Source organism: Syzygium oleosum, unplaced genomic scaffold (genome assembly GCF_021117445.2).
Source record: "Syzygium oleosum isolate NSW1041296 unplaced genomic scaffold, Sole_v2.1 Sole_v2.04, whole genome shotgun sequence".
NCBI lineage: Eukaryota > Viridiplantae > Streptophyta > Magnoliopsida > Myrtales > Myrtaceae > Syzygium > Syzygium oleosum.
Genome location: NW_026607488.1, coordinates 15342704 through 15353872, shown reverse-complemented (window position 1 = coordinate 15353872; position 11169 = coordinate 15342704). Strand labels below are relative to the sequence as shown.

The 11169-nt window shown below is 44.9% G+C and overlaps 1 pseudogene; it reads right to left on the bottom strand.

Annotated features, from left to right (window-relative positions):
* Positions 1–5906: 5906 nt before the first annotated feature.
* On the bottom strand, positions 5907–9070 carry LOC115662497 (ABC transporter B family member 15-like; annotated as a pseudogene).
* Between the last annotated feature and the right edge of the window lie 2099 nt (positions 9071–11169).

Genomic DNA, 11169 nt, shown 5'->3' with positions numbered 1-11169 from the left:
CGTCGGACGGCTCAAGTTCGGACTCCATAGGCTCCGACTCGAGGTCAGACTCCATCGGCTCCGACTCGAGCTCCGAATCCTCAGGGCCGGTGTCCGGACTAGTGACAACACTATCTAGTAGCATGATCTCCATGTGGTCCCATCCTTCCACTCCATCATCCGGGGGACCATCAAAACCGCGTAGGGAACCAAACAGCGCATCTCCATCCCGGTAAAACCAAGCTAAAAAGGTGTAGGGTTGCCAAGCGGCCTCGCCCTCATCTACCCACACAGTATTGGCATGGCTAATATAAACTCTATCCTCTCCCACCGGGTACTCCGTTAACATATGGTTCATATCCATTGGAACCCCAAAACGTTGCGGAGGACCGTTGAGGTTCATGGTCGGGAGTCTAAAAGGTTTGGGGAATACAACAATGAGAATAAATCTCAATAAGAACTACCTAAGCCTCGCCTAAGCTAACGCGTACCGCAGAATAATTCAGAGCATGCAATTCTATCACTCAACGTGCCACATCAATCACTCGCATTGGCACATACACAAGCCCTGCACATTAGTAAACCGCCACAATATGGCAATCACTCAATGAACATCACAACCCGAATCAGTGCAAGAACATGCATAGTACAATTAATAATCCAGACATACCCAACAAGATTCTCAATACCATAAAGAACATCACACTCACTAAGTCCAGATTATTAACGGCTTCTCGGGCTCCCCGAACCCGCGTAAAATGCATCAGGTTATCGGGCTTCCGGCGTAGCCGGGCATCGTCCCGCATCACACGCATCAAGACGGCATTCTATGAGGAGCATCAATTCGGCCTCAATCGCAATTGGCATCCGGGCCCTCACCGGGCATTCGATAACTCGGGCATCGTCTCACGTAAAACGCATCAAGACAGGTTACAACCCCGCGTAACACGCCTCAGGGTATTATGTGATCCTATGGGCATTCAAGCACTCAAACCGATTTCTCATCTTTCGATTAGCCAATTGCCACTCAATTCGTGTTCAACTAACAACCAGCCACGCCCTTCACGTGCAACAACAACACCGAATATCTCCCAAGAGAGAGAAAACCAAATTGCACAGAATCGGGCTAAAATAGGCAATTGCACAGTAACTGAAATCCTTTCGAAACAAATATTAATTCAACCCCCAAAATTATGAATTTTGGATATGTCATTGGAAACATATTTATAAACATTTTTCATGAAGAATATGAAACCCAGTTCCAATTGTAAACACCTCGTTTTTCCACTAGAAGTCATACGGAAATCAGTCCGTCCAGACAAACCGTTCGGCCTTCAAAATCCATTTCAATTAGTTCCCAAATATATTTGTAAAGCTTTGAAATTTTTATATGTCATAGAAAAAAGTATCCTTAACAATTTTCATGAATGAAGTTTGTTGAAAAAAGGTCTGAAAATTTTTATAAAAATTCAGAAAGATGAGCCGGTCGAGTGAACAGTAAATCCGGCAGAATTAAGACGGTCTGAAAATGGACCTCCGAATGCCCCCAAAAAATATCCAAAAATTCCATATTTAATATATGTTATATTTCAAGACATGAGGATCAACTTTCATGAAGAACACCACCTCAGATTCGGCCCACACCAGTCTCCACAAAAATAACAAAACAACAGGGCACAGTAGCAACCAATTCGAGATTCAATCAATCAACAACCAATCATCAACCAAGCTCAACTAGCCATTAAACCAACTCTAATCAGCCGCTAAACATGCCATTAATAACCCATTATCCTAACCAAGGCTTAGGGACTACTTATTATGAGTTTTAAGTTAAGACGAGCGAGCCAAGCCGAGCCAAGCCAAGGAGAAGCTGTTCCGGCGGCCGGACGGGGCGGTGCTGGTCACGGCGGTCCACGGCTGGGGCGAACACAGGCTGGTGGTCACGGTGAGGGGTGGTGTTGGTCTCGGTGGTGGCTGGTGGTGTCCGAAAATGATGAGGAAAGAGAGGGAAAGAGAAGGCGGTGGGGTAAGCAGCAGGATCGGCGGCCGGCGGGTCTCCGGTGGCGGCACAGCAACTAGACGGTGGCCAGAATTGGCTAACCGGTCAGGCAAGGTGAGGGGGAAAGATGGTTCGGCTGAATAAGGGAGAACAAGGGAGGAGAGAGAGTGAGGAAGAGAGAATGAAGTAGATAGAGAGAGAGAGAGAGAGAGAGAGAGAGAAAGACATGGTCTTGATCTTACTAACCCCACTCACACAAAACCCCACTACCAAACCCCACTCAAATTCAATGGATATGCTTTTCATCGTTATCATCCTAATGTAAAAAGCTCCGATGACTAGTGGCTGCAAAGCGGTCGCTACAAGTGCAAGTCTCCAAGACAATAAGAGGCCTAGAATTAGGGATGAGCGGTTCCCAGTCCGGTCCAGTCCCACCCAAGAACCGGGAACCGGACCGGGAAGACCGGCTCCTAGTTTCTAAGATCGAGGACCGGAGCGGCTAGTCCTGGGACCGTGGACCGGACCGACCGATGGTCCGGTCCGGTTCCAATGGAACCAACCACTTATTCATTTATTAACCAAGGATATGAAATAATAACCTTCCGCAATATGACAAAAGCATTCATTATAGTGCTGCGGAAAAATCCAAGCTTGTTTCTTAATAAAATGTCTTAGGCAGAGCCTCAAAGGTGAGGGTAAGAGTAAATCGGGGAGAGCCTCAGTGATTAGGGTTTCTATTTTTTAAACTCGGAGCATTGGACTGTCTTTTCTTCATGGGAAACAACAGGGACATTTGCCGCAAAGGAAAATTGGTAAAATGCTTTCTATTTTCTTCATAAATTTTAAAAAAGTAAATAAATATATATTTTCTGAGCAAAATAAATAAATAAATATATTTATCGGTCCGATCCGGTTCCCACCCTAGAACCGGGAATCGGACCTCCCAAAAATCGGTTCCACTTTAGGAACCGGGAACCGGACTGTCACACCCCGAACCCTATAGTGCGCGAGCATCCCAATCGAGGTCGAATTTGTGCGATGTCCCAGGACGCGTCGCCGACCCAACACCCAACACAGAGATCAAGACACATGCGGAAGCAACATAAACACCCGTACAATTTAAAACACGTGACCAAGGATAGCACAAACAACAAACAACATTATAAATATACACTTGCATTAACATCAGGGAAACATATACAATATCCATTACGCAAAATACATAATAAACCAAAAGCGGGTCAACGGCCACTACTGACAAAAAGGGGTAGGTGGCCCGGGCGGTCAGTCTAAACACTAACCTAAGGAAGGGCTCCGGTCAAAAAGGTATCGGCCCAACCTAACTAGGGATATAGCTAAACCCTAAGGTACCCAGTCCGGGTCAGATCCCGAGGACTCGGAAGGACTGTCAGATGACTCAACTTCGGAGTCCATGGAATCCAGCTCGGACTCGGCCTCTGCCGGCTCCTCCTCTGAATCGACCTCCTCTGCCTCGCCCTCTGGCTCGTGGTTCTGCTCCATCAGCTCCGGCTCACCATCCGACTCCATAGGCTCCGGGTCAGAATCCTAGCCTACCGACTCCTCATCCATCGAATCTGGCTCGTCAACCTCCCAAATAACAGGTCCGTGTCCGACGTCAGAGTCCTCTCCAAATGATGCCTCAGAGCTCGCCAAGTCTCCATCAGCACACTGGGGATCTATATCACCTAGCCCGTTGAACGGGACATCAAAGGTCCTAAGAGGCCCGTAAGTCCCGGAGTAGTCTCTAAAGCACCAACCTATGTATTCGTGGGCCTGGAAGTGCCGCTCGCCCACATCAACCCATACTGTAGTAAAATGTCTAATATACAGGGTATTCGGTCACATTAAGCACTCGACATGGCATCACGACATCAACACATTTCAGCCATCAATCGAACCATTTGAGCATACGCAGCAATTTTCACGATTAAGCTCTTCATTAATCAATCTAAGTCCCATTTAATCACCTTATGGACAGCCACTAAATCAGGTCAACTAGGCAATTATTCCACTCACAAATCAGCATATTAAGCCACTAAATTCACCACAAAAACAACCACAACAACCAGCCACTAATTACCCCTAAAATCACCCTAATTAACCCCTAAATTACCCTAAACCTATCTAGAAATGCTAATTAGCCTAATTAGGGTTTAGGGTTAATACTCACTTAGTTCCTAAGCTTCACTCAAGCTGGCCGGAAGGGGGAAAACGGGCCGGCTGATCGTCGGTTCACGGCGGCGGACGGCGGTGGCGACGGCGGATGGCTCAGGCTGAGCTAGGGGGCGGCGATGGGGAATGATGGTGCTGGTGGTGGCCACGGGATGAGGAGGAAGAGAGGGAGAGATGGTGAGAGGTGGTGCAAGGCGAGGCGTAGAAGGCGGCGGCTTGAGCGGCGGCTCCGGCGAGCGGCGGCGGCGGTGGGGCTCCGGCGGGGCTGCTCACGTGTGGATGGGGAGAGAATGGAGAGGGGACTGGCCGGTGATGGTGAGGAATGAGGGGGAGAGAGAGAAAGTTGAGTGTTTAAGCAAAAATGGTGAGTGGGGTTTTGGTAAACTACTTCCCCCCCCCCCCCCCCAAAAATGACCATCTTGTCCTCTAATCAAGGGCTAGGATTATTTCTAGTCAAAATATCTAGGGGCACTAAGGTCCAAGGATTTTAGCAATAATAGAGGCTGATTAAACCAAATTAAATCCCAAAATTCGGAATTAAGGCTTATGGGTCCAAGGGCAAATCGGTAATTTTCCGGTCCCGGACCAAATTTCCAATTTTCGACCCTACCGATCCCAAATATAATTGGCCACACTAATACGACGTTGTCCTTGCGAAAATAGTCGCGTACGTCCACGAAATTCGACACCGAAGACCGGACTCAATTCTACGATCGATTTCGCTCAAATGCGATTTTAGCGTCTCTCACTAACGGGCGGCTGTTTAGGGGTTACGCTTATCGACTTAGGATTGCTCGAGTCGTGACGATCTCGATCTCCCAGAGAACACGAGAATTTATCACTAGTTCCGAGGGTCGCGATCGTTCGGAACAAGTTCGGGATTGTTGGCCACGCGTACTCTCGGTTGTGCGGAATCACCCGCGATTCGATCGTACGCCGTTGGCCAAACCAAATCCGTCACCCTCCTTATATCGGCCCACATTGGCCCAAAATATTTCCTCGTCATTTCTCGGAAATCGGGGCTCGATTCACGGTCGAGTTCTTGGGTCTACGTACTGTTTTCCTAGTTAGCCATTCCCTATTGGTCAGTATCCCGAGAATGATCAGTTCCGGGCGAGACTTACTAAAACGAAATGAGAAATACATATCCATTTCATTGATCACGAAAGTGGGTCGAATTCAGGACATTACTCGGACCGATACTCTTAAGAACCGGACCAAACCAGCCGGTCCGGTCCCGGTTCGGGCGGTCCATCATGCTCACCCCTACCTAGAATCACAGCTAAAGTTGCTGCTGAGACGGCTTGAGTGAAAAAGGCTAGTCGATCACCGACCAGATTTCTTACCATCGCTGCATCCGTGGCCAATCTTGAACATAGAGCTCCGCTGTTATTGTCTTCTTGATCAAACCATTCTACCTCGAACGTCAGGATTTTATCAAAAAGAGCCTCTCTCAATCTTTTCGTCAAATTCTCTCCCATGAACCCAAAGAAATAATGTTGAATCACATTGGTTATGAAAGCAAATATTGCTAATGCCAAGAAAGCGAGGCAATATACTCTTGTTTGAGACCTGATCATGTGGTGATCTTCAAGGAGTGCAATGGCTGAACAAACCCATAAAAGATGGCACCAAGACACTCCAATACTGTAGACTTCCATTCGGGTACAGTAAAACTCACCATGCTCCAAAAAGATGACGGTTCGCCATGATCTTTCGTTGTGTTTAGTTTGCTTTACGGATTTCTTATTAGAGGATCGTTGTTAAGTTCATTGAGTAAAACAGTCTTTCTTATGATGGAAGCAGGTTTCTTGAAATCGACTCCTTCAGAAGATGGTGCGGTTCCATCACTTCCACTAGTTCTCTGAAGCTGGGCCATTGTGGAATCCGGACCGTGCTCATTTTCCATCAGTTTGTCATGAGAACCGGATTCTATTACTTCCCCAGACTGAATAACCACGATTAAGTTGGCATTGCTCAGAGCAGAGAGACGGTGAGCTACCACAAATGTAGTCCTTCCTATCGAAGCCTCATTCAAGGCATCTTGAATAGCCTTCTCGGAATGTGAATCCAATGCACTTGTGGCTTCGTCCAGAAGTAGAATCCTTGGATCCCTCAGCAATGCCCTCGCTATTGAGATCCTCTGTTTCTGCCCCTCAGACATCTGAATTCCTAATTGACCTACCTGTATAATGCAATAGAATTGGCATCATTAGCATTTTATTTTCTCATCAGTACTGTTCTTTGTAAAGATTGACGCGATGAATTCTTTTCCTTCAATAGAAATAATAGCAATCACTGCGAACTGAGAGATGCTGCATGCTGCATGACAAATACAATTTGAGTAGACAAAAACACTTGTCCGCATTTACCTGTGTATCATATCCATTAGGTAGCTGGGTAATGAAGTTGTGTGCATTGGCTGCTGTTGCTGCCTTAATAATCTCTTCCATCGTAGCGCCTTCCTTTCCAAAGAGAATGTTCTCTTTGATCGTGGTCGCAAAAAGTTTGGGTTCTTGGCTCACCAAATCCATTTGACTTCTCAGCCATTTGAGCTGAAGAGTCTTCATATTGGTACCATCTAAGAATATATCACCCCTGACAAGGTCGTGGAATCTTTCGAGCAAATTTGTGATGGTCAACTTTCCCGACCCACTTCTACCCACGAAGCCAACAGTCTAAGAGGCCATCACTCTAAGGCTGAATTTCTTTAGTACTAAAGTCTCGGGTCGCGATGGATAAGCAAAGTACAGGTCTTTGAATTCCACTTCACCTCTAACATTCGACAGCATCATTCCCTCCTTATCAACCAAGCCAATATCGGGGACACGTCCAATCATCTCGAAGATGTGAGATGCTGCAACATTCGCCTTGGAGAAATATTTGAAATTGATCAGCGCACTCCCTAGGGAACTGCTTCGATAATAGTTGGTTAGAAAATGTCACCCTTTGGAATTATAATACAAAGCATAATTTATCTCCTGAACCATTCTTATCATTAGTCAACTTTTCCAGTCTTATTTAATTATGTGCCAGGATTTATCACTAGGATTCTCATTCTTCTGTCATATGTGAAGCATTCTTTCTATAATCATCATTCATCATGTATTTTCTAATTGTCAGAAAAGGACTCAAAAGCTTAGAAAAAAGAAAAACCATTAGAGGATGAAAGGATATCTGATCTTACAGCCCTCCGTAAATGATGGACACTCCTGCAGCAAACACGTTGCCGCCTTTAAATCCCTTATCGGTGACCAAGATGCTTCCGTACCAACCCTGAAGTGCCCACACGGTATACGAAATTGCTATGTTGCCAATGGCCATTCCCTTGATCAACCCTTGTTTGATCCCCAGCTTCATGACCGGTTCTAGCAAGATCTTGTAGCTCTTTGCGGTCTGCTCCTCTCCGACATAAGAGTAAACAGTCCTGATGGACGAGAGCGCCTGCTCAGCTATCCCGCCGGCTACAGCACTTGCATCTTTTATCTTTTCCCCAAGCCTAACCAAGAGCTTCCCGTATACCAGCCCCGGTATGATCAGCATCAATAGTGCGGGGATTGCAACTACTGCCAGTCTCCAGCACAGGTATAGAGCAGCCAATTGAGCGCTGATGAACATCGATATGTTCGTGATAAAGTTCGCAACCTGTTTCAAATGGTTGCAGTTAGGTCACTCTAGGAGCAGGTGTTATTTTCTTTCTGAGTGATGTACGTGAAATAATTTTGTGGAACCTTCTCAGTGAGGACTCCTTGTATGGTCAGTGTGTCAACCGAAATTCTTGAGACTACTTGGGATGTCATGGGTTGCCCTCGACTTCGGTCAAAGAAGCCCACTTCTGGCCATAGAACTGCTTGCAGATATTGCTGGCGCAGTCAGAATATTTGCCTTTCTGCGGTGCGTGCCCAGCAAAATCCCTCTATATAGAAGAAAAGAGGAAACAGAAAAACCATAAAAGGCCAGTTTATCCTAGAAGATGCAAGATACGAGGATAAATCCTGAATATATTATGGCCGATGAATATGTGCTTTCAACAATTTCTGTTGGAATTTCGTCATCTAGTGCTTCCTTGTGCTTCAAATGCTCCTCAGTTGCCAGTTTATGTCATATGCCTACATCACAGACGAGCACAAACAAGAGTGCAAGTGCACACGGACAGCTTTTAACTTGCACCCTATGTAATCGTTACCACCCGTCATAAATATCAAAGCGAGACTATGGACTCCAATACATTAGCACCTCCATCTGATGCACAAAGTTAATGAGAGGCAAAGAGAGAGAGAGAGAGAGAGAGAGAGAGAGAGAGAGAGAGAGAGAGAGAGAGAGAGAGAGAGTACGATTTCTCAAACAGTGTCACACGCAGATCATGAAAGAAAGGCTTTTTTTCTGTGAATAATTCATTCCAGAATATTACCTAAGAAGGAACCTGAACCCACAGCGACAGCAACATAGAACAGGTCCAAAGCGTATTGCATAATTGACAAGGTGGAAAATAACCACTTTAGCATATTCATACTCATATCAATTGTTGATTGATGATGTACTTTCTAGTTTCTAATATAACTAAGAGTAACCATGAACTCGGCTCGTGTAATATCTCCAGGACCGAGAGACATTAGGCAAGTTATTTGTTGCAGATTCTCTCACCTTGTTAACGTCTCGGGGACCAGGAGAAGCACCACCATAGCCATTCGTCAAGTTGCTAAGAACTATCATAATCAAGGGCATAGTAAGTCCATCAGCAACGCAACCTACAGTCCCGAGAGCCATCAACAACATGTCCCTCCAGTCCGAATTCTTCAAAACCATCCTCAGTGATCCAGGTGTGGTCTGTGTCTTCCCAGGTAGTTCAGCCTTTTTTGATGCCTCATCTTCTTTTGTTTCTGGATCTAGTTCACCCATCTTCTACGATAATCCTTCTATTCCTGATTATAGCTTTCCAAGCTTCCTTCAGCTTCCTTTTGAATACACGCTCGCGTGTATACTTGTGTAAATATGTGTGTATATATAGGCGCACTCAAACTTGTTCACTAGTACGCACAGTCCAGGGCCAATACCTATTAAGGGGGCAAATTTTCCAGTACGTGGTTAAAAGCTTGCAGTTGTCAATTGGGTAACTTTCAAAAGATAGGACATGCAAGAAGAAAACAATGATGGCGACTGTTTAAAAAATGTTAAATTGATCCTTGTCAAAAGATAGGACACGCAAGAAGAAAAAGGGCATGTCTGTTCCATCTCATTTTCGTTAGTTGAACATTTCTTTCTGGAGAAATCATCTATCACCCATCTTATCATTTGGCCATTAGGGCTCGAGAAATTTTACAAAACAGTTGCATTGACTTAATTATCACTTTCGTGCTTCATGTCGCTACCTCAGTGCTGTCTAATGTCCTTTTGACAACATTAAACAACTCGCACTTGCAGTGAGGTGATGCGACCGCCATATTGCTTCTTCTATCCTTCAGTTCTGCAGAATAATGAGTCAAGATTCCCCAATGAAAACAATGAACGTTACGACAATTTCAGTTGCTATATTGACGATATGTTGTCTAGAAATTTTTATTTTACGTGTCAGTTGTTGTTGAAATATTCTGCTTAGGGACGGCCATTTCCCTGGCGATCATGCATTTTCACCATCAGACACGCCACAAGCTTGTGAAAGAGGATGGAGAACCTATCAGCAAACTTGGATTGTGGCGCCTTTTGTGGAGTTCCTCGGCACAGCACCAAGAAGATTAGTCCAAAGTGTCAAACATAGTGTGTTGGTTTCCACGCGCTAGAAGCCAGAGACTGAGTAATTCATATATGTTTAAAAATTCAGCAGACTTCGTCTCACCCAAAATTTCTTAGATCGTTTTCCGTTGATGGGGGAAATGAAAGTTATATTGCCGGCAGTTTCTTTTTTTCGATGAGTAATTGCTGGCAGTTTCTCTATTGTCCTAAATAATATCATTCTTCTGGGTTACATGGTTTTTGTTTTTCTAGGTTGTCTGTTCTTAGATTGAACTTATGATTGTAACAATCCGATCAGACGAGGGCAGGGAGTGATCATCAGGGCCAAAAGGCTCAAACAAGGAGCGGCTTCTAGCAGGCTTGTAGAATGGTAAAGAGGGCAAGAATGAACTGAATCACACAACGAACGGTGAGAGAGCGTGCTTGGGATATATATAAGATAACTGGAATTAATTCAAGAAGGCACATTTTGATGTAACGACAAGCTTTGCTTTAGAACTCCAAAATAAAGCGTACTCAAGCTAGAGCATTACCAGGATGGGTGACTTCTTGAGAAAGTGCTTGCCTATACGCCAAAGGACAAAACTGTGAGCTTTGGTATGGGACAGGCCAAAAAGGACTATACTTTGAATGAGTTAATTCAGGATTATCACAATATGGTATCAGAGCAAAACCCCCTCCAGTAGGTGTGTGGTTCAAGGATGAACCATGCGGAAGTTGATGGTGGGCCTATATGATCCGATTCGATAAGGGTGGGAAATGGTCGTCGAGATCAGAGGGCTCGAACAAGGAACGGCTCCTGACAGGTTTCTAGGATGGCAAAGGGGGCAGGAATGAACCGAATTACACACCAAACAGGGGAGAGCATACTCGGGATATATACGTGAAAACTGAAATTAACTCGCAAAGATGTCTTTTGACGTAACGGTAAGTTTTGCTTTGGAATTCCAAAGTTTAGCGTGCTCAGGTTAGAGCACTACTAGAATAGGTGACCTCCTGAAAAAGTATCTATCTATCTATAATGTACTTTGTCGTGGATTTTTAGAAACTCAGCATTGTTGCCCTTACTTTTGTCGTGGCTGGATGTCCAATAACAAAGCGCATGTTCACTCATTCTTTTTTAGTCCTTTTTGTTCTTTTCTCATTATTCCATCCAAATATAGCATGGGATAACTAGCCCGAATAAACACAACTTTTATAGCTTTCTCAACTAACAGAACAAAGACCAATTATCACAAAATGAAAGAGACCATTCAATTCAGGAAATA